This window comes from Mandrillus leucophaeus, unplaced genomic scaffold (assembly GCF_000951045.1).
Source record: "Mandrillus leucophaeus isolate KB7577 unplaced genomic scaffold, Mleu.le_1.0 Scaffold1135, whole genome shotgun sequence".
NCBI classification, from domain to species: domain Eukaryota; kingdom Metazoa; phylum Chordata; class Mammalia; order Primates; family Cercopithecidae; genus Mandrillus; species Mandrillus leucophaeus.
In genome coordinates this window covers 611,023-617,492 of record NW_012099599.1, presented here as the reverse complement: position 1 = coordinate 617,492, position 6,470 = coordinate 611,023, and positions in this window count along the sequence as shown.

Genomic DNA, 6,470 nt, shown 5'->3' with positions numbered 1-6,470 from the left:
GGCTGGCGCGCCAGGGCACTGGCGAGAGCGCACCGCATGGGACACGAGGGACAGGGAGAGGGGTCAGCTGGCAGCCAGCCCATGCCGGGTAACGCGGGCTCCTGCCGCCTGGCTGAGGACCTGGGATCTCCACGAGGATCTGACCATTGTTTAGCTGATTGATCACCCAGCGCTTGCCTTCAGCACCCGCCCTTAAACCCACGCCTTCTTTCGAACCCTCTGTGCCTGGGGAAGGGTTAGTTTGAGGAATCGCACGCCAGCTGGAGAGAGGAGCCAGACTTGTTTCTTAGCTTGTTGGTCTGTGTCCCCCCCGCCACCTCCAGTTTCCCCTGGAAGGGGGAAGAGGAGGTGGCTTCCTCATTCTTGGGTCCTCAGATCCCTACAGGAGCTCTGGGAACCTTTCACCCATTCATTCATTCAACCCATATTTATTAAGCACTGGCCACGTGCTGGGCACCATCCGGGCGCTCGGATAACCAAGCTGTCAAGCTCGTCTGTGTGAAGAGACCACCAACAGGCTTTGTGTGAATAAGGCTGTTTATTCACCTGGGTGCAAGTGGGCTGAGTCCCAAAAGAGTCAGCGAAGGGAGATGGGGAAGGGGTTGCTTTACAGGAGTTGAGCAGGTAATGGAAAATTACAGTAAAAGGTAGTTTTCTATTAGCAGAGGAAGGGGTCACCAGGTACACGGTGGGGAGATCATAAGACTCATTGTCCAGAAGAAGAATGTCACAAAGTCGATTGATCAGCTAAGGTATGGCAGGGAGCAGTCACAATGATAAAATGTTGTAATGTTGGTTAATCAGTTAAGGCAGGAACTGGCTGTTTTACTTGTGTTTTTTTTGGCTGCTCCAGGCTTCTTGGCTCCTGCAGGCCACCTGGATGTGTATGTGCAGGTCACATGAAGGTTATAATGGCTGAGCTTGGACTCAGAGGCCTGACACAAGCTATTCATTGTCTTGTTTTCAGAGTACAGGGAGAAACAGCCATCAGCAAAACAACTACACAATTTGGTGTATAATTGCAAGTAAGACCCTACTGTGAATGACCAGAAGATTCCAAAACCAAGACTGCTGCATGGTCAGGGAAGTGTCTGAAGAAGTGCCCTTACTTGAGCTGTAGCCAAATTTAGTTAACCCAGCAGTCATCCAGGCAAAGGGAAGCACGCGTGCAAAGGTCCTGTGGCCAAACTCCAGGAAGAGTTCAAAGAGTGGGAGCTTGGGGGACAAGGGTGAGATTGGGGTGACATCAGGCAAAAATGGTGGGTAAGGTCCAGAGCCTTGCAGACTGTGTTTAGGGTTCAAGTTTGTACCCCAAGAGCAATACAAGACATTGAAGGGTTTCAATTATGATATGCTAAATGGATAAATGGATGGCTAGATTCTAAATAGTGCCTAGTCCTTGGGAGCAACCACTGCACTTTATTAATAAATATTAATTACCACATAGTTGAAGAACTGAAAATGATGAGTAGCTGTCAAGTCTTGCTGGAGAGGACTTGGAACAGGGCAAAACAACAGAGTTGGCCCTCCCTTCTCCCACATCCTCTGCCCTTTTCTTCTTCAACATTTTAATACAAAGAGAGTTGGATTAAAACAAATACCAGGGCCACTTGGAGGAGTTGTTTGTGACTTTTTGTATGCAAAACTTGTTTGGGTTTTTTTTTTTCCTCCTACTTAAGGAGTCACTTTCTTCTTTCCTTTTAGATTTCTTCCTTAAACTTTCCCCCAGTGCTAGGTAGGGACACTATGAACACACACTGTGAACACACATTATGTACATTTACTCATTGACTATTTGTGGAAAGCTTTCTATGTATTAGGCACTGGGTAGGGAAAGGAGGTGAGCTACAATGGTGAATAAGAAAGGTCCCTGTCCTGCTGCAACTCACAGTCTAGTGGGAGAAACAGAAAATACCTACCTACATAGACAACCAAATTTGTGACAGTGTCCTGAAGGAAACACATAGGCTGACATAGCAAAATGGGCACCTATTTAGAACAGATTGGAGATAGCAAGAGTGGAAGTAGGCATATCCCATAAGGAGACTATTGTAGGATGATTGCAGAGGATGTGGAAGCTTGGGAAAATAGAGATAGACTTGAGATATGCATGGGACATATAAATAGTAGGACTGTTTGATTAATTGGATTCCGAATCTATCGGTAAAGAAGAGTAAGACACCCAGCACTCCTGATCCTGATCACTTGGAGTTTGCTTGCTTAGTAATGTGTTTGTTACTTTCCCAGAGCACTAAGCTAATAGATAAGAACTGTCATATCCTGTCACAGCCATCACAGCCAACTGAAACAAAGCATGGACTCATCAGCACTCAGTCAATGCAACAGTCCATCACCATTTTAATCAACAATTTTTGATTTTTTCACTCATTAGTATACTCTCATCCTTTTGACATTCAACATGTATTTATTTGTTTACATATCGTGTGCCAAGTTATGAGAGTTAAGTGATCACTGGATTGACATAGAGGGAACGTTTTAATTCATCAAGCTATTCAAAACAATTCTTTCATATGAGCCTAAGATTCCAGAGCCTAACTGCTATACTAGGCTGCTTCTCAAATAATATAAGGAAGAAAGGGAGTGTTGTCACAACAGAGGAACAAGTCATTGAAGAGTAAGTAGATGAATGCTGATGACGGAACCTGTCATTTGGGTTGAGGTGTAGTTATCCATTCAGTCAACAAATATTTTAGCAAATGATTAAAGAAAAATACATTTGGCAGAAGCATCAGCTTTGTTCCTATGGGCCTGGAATTGGCTAAATATGAGTGAATAATACATATATATGTTTACAATAATTCAACGAAAATGTATCAAGCACCACAGCTGTGGCAAGTCCTGGGGAAGGAACCAGCACAGTCCCTTTGAAGATCTGGGATTCCACTGATGGGTATGGTTCCTCTTTCTACTTCTCAACTCTGATGAAGAAATAAGAAGGTCACAGGCCAGAATGCCTCAACAATAATGAAAGGCTACTCTTGGAACTGAGAAATAAGAAATCTTTTCTTTGTTTTATTTATTTCTTCCTGTGCACTTTACTATAACTAACTTCTACTTGTAGAAAGGTGACAATGTCTTTCTATAACATGATGTTTTACTGTAACTTAAGTAAAAATGTTCTCATTGTCAGGTTAAAAAGGAAATAGTATTCTGTTAGTATTCTGTCTAGACAGAGTCCTTAGAAGGGATGGTTTAGGGCAAAGGTCATGGTTCTGATTTTCATAAGATGCATTAATCATAAAAGTAAGTATTCTGTCTCTCTGTCTCTCTCTGTCTCACACACACACACACACACACACATAAACACACACCACTGACAGCAACCAGCTCTGGTTAATGTCTCACGTGTCCGTGTGAAGAGACCACCAAACAGGCTTTGTGTGAGCAACAAGGCTGTTTATTTTACCAGGGTGCAGGCGGGCTGAGTCTGAAAAGAGAGTCAGCAAAGGGTGGTGGATTATCATTAGTTCTTATAGGTTTTGGGATAGGCGGTGGAGTTAGGAGCAGTGTTTTCCAGGCAGGGGGTGGATCTCACAAAGTACATTCTCAAGGATGGGGAGAATTACAAGGAACCTTCTTAAGGATGGGGGAGATTACAAAGTACATTGATCAGTTAGGGTGGGGCAGAAACAAATTACAATAGTGGAATGTCATCAGTTAAGACTATTTTCACTTCTTTTGTGGATCTTCAGTTGCTTCAGGCCATCTGGATGTATACGTGCAGGTCACAGGGGATATGATGGCTTAGCTTGGGCTCAGAGGCCTGACATTCCTGTCTTCTCATATTAGTAAGAAAAATAACATAAAATAGTGTTGAAGTGTTGGGGCAGCAAAAATTTTGGGGGGTGGTATGGAGAGATAATGGGCGATGTTTCTCAGGGCTGCTTCGAGTGGAATTAGGGGCGGCATGGTACCTACAGTGGGAGAGATTCAACTGAAGAAAGATTTTGGGGTAAGGGGTGATATTGTGGGGTTGTTAGAAGGAGCATTTGTCATATAGAATTATTGGTGATGGCCTGAATGTGGTTTTATATGAATTGATAAACTAAATGAAAGACACAAGGTCCGAATTAAGAGAAGGAGAAAAACAAGTATTAAAGGACTAAGAATTGGGAGGACCCAGGACGTCCAATTAAGAGTGCCCAAGGGGGTTTAGCATAATTACTTGTTTGGTTGGTGAGTCTTTGGGCTCTATTCTTGACAGAATCCTCTTTTTTAAGTTGAAGGCTGAGCTTGGTGAGGTGGGTTTTTAAAAGACCATTAGTCCATCCTACCTTTCCTGAAGATTGAGGATGGTAAGGGGTATGAAGGTTTTACTGAATAGCAAGAGCCTGAGAAACTGCTTGGGTGATTTGACTAAGAAAGGCTGGTCTGTTATCAGACTGTATAGAAGTGGGAAGGCCAAACTGAGGAATTATTCTGATAAAAGGGAAGAAATGACCAAGGTGGCCTTCTCAGACACTGTGGGAAAGGCCTCTACCTATTCAGTGAAAGCGTCTACCCAGACCAAGAGGTATTTTAGTTTCCTGACCCGGGGCATGTGAGTAAAGTCAATTTGCCAGTCCTGGGCAGGGGCAAATCCCCGAGCTTGATGTGTAGGGAAGGGAGGGGCCCTGAACAATCCCTGAGGAGTAGTAGAATAGCAGATGGAACACTGAGAAGTGATTTTCTTAAGGATAGATTTCCACGATGGAAAGGAAATGAGAGGTTCTACGAGGTGGGCTAGCAGCTTGTAACCTACATGGAAGAGGTTATGAAATGATGACAGAATAGAATAGGCCTGGGAGGCTGGAAGGAGATATTTTCCTTGGTCCAAGAACCATTTGCCTTGTGTGAGAAGAGATTGATAGGTGGAAGTTTCAGTGGGAGAGGAGGCAGGAGTGACTGATAAGAAGGAGAAAAATTGGCCATGAGGGACAGAAGTTGGAATGCTAGCTGCTTCTTTAGCTACCTTATCAGCATAAGCATTGCCCTGAGCGATGGAATCTGATGTCTTTTGATGGCCCTTGCCGTGTATGACTCCAGCTTCCTTTGGAAGTAAAGTGGCCTTGAGAAGAGTTTTTATTAAAGAGGCATTAATGATGGAGGAGCCTTGTGTCATGAGGAAACCTCTTTCAGCCCATATAACAGCGTGGTGGTGCAGGATATGGAAGGCATATTTAGAGTCAGTATAAATATTGATGCATAATTCCTTTGCAAGAGTAAGGGCCCAAGTTAAGGCAATGAGTTTGAGTTGTGGAGAGGTAGTGGAGTGGGGCAGAACGCTAGCCTCAATGATAGATGTGGAAGATACTATAGCATAGCCTGCCTTTGCTGGTGTGTGGTGATTAAGCCTGGTGAAACTGCCATCAATAAACAAAGTGTAATCAGGGTGAGGAACAAGAAAGAAGGAAATATGGGGAAATGGAGTGAAGGTCAGGTATATCAGAGAGATACAGTCATGGGGGTCAGGTGTGGTATCAGAAATAATGTGGGAGGCCGCATTGAAGTCCAGGCCAGGAACAATGGTAACTGTGGGAGACTCAACAAAGAGTAAGTACAGCTGAAGAAGCCAGGAGCAGAAAGTATATGTGTCAGGTGTGAGGAAGAAAATAGATTTTGGAAGTTATGAGAACTGTAGAGGGTGAGTTGAGCATAGTTTGTGATTTTGAGGGCCTCTAAAAGTATTAGGGTGGCAGCAGCTGCCACATGGAGACATGATGGCCAGTCTAAAACAGTAAGGTCAAGTTGTTTGGACAAAAAGGTTACAGGGCGCAGTCCTGGTCCTTGTGTAAGAATTCCGACTGCACAGCCCTGCACTTCGGCTGTGTGTGGTGAAAAGCGTTGGGATGAGTCAGGGAGAGCTAGTGTGGGGGCAGTCTCTAAAGCTGTCTTCAAGGAACGGAAAGAGGAGTGGGGAAAGGATTTAGGATCTATGAGGTCAGCTAGGTTTCCTTTTGTGAGTTATATAATGGTTTCGTTAGGATGGCAAAACCAGGTATCCAAAGGTGAAAGTACCCAACCATGCCTAGGAAGGAAAGGAGTTGTTGTTTTGTAGAAGGGGTTGGGGTTTTAGAGATCAGTCAGACATGATCGGCAGGGAGAGCACATGTGTTTTCATCAAGAATTATGTCAAGATAGGAAACAGACGAGGAAGAAATTTGGGCTTGACTGAAGTAATGGGGGGCTGTCTGTGAAGCCTTGCGGCAGTACAGCCCAGGTAATTTGCTGAGCCTGATGGGTGTCACGGTCAGTCCAAGTGAAAGCAAAGAGAGGCTGGGATGAAGGGTACAAAGGAAGAGCAAAGAAAGCATGAGATCCAGAACAGAATAAAGGGTTGTGGAGGGAGGTATTGAGGATAGAAGAGTGTGGGGAAAGGAAAGAGAGATCAGACTGTTACTGTGTCTATATAGAAAGAAGTAGACATAAGAGACTCCATTTTGTTCTGTATTTGAGATGCTGTTAATCTG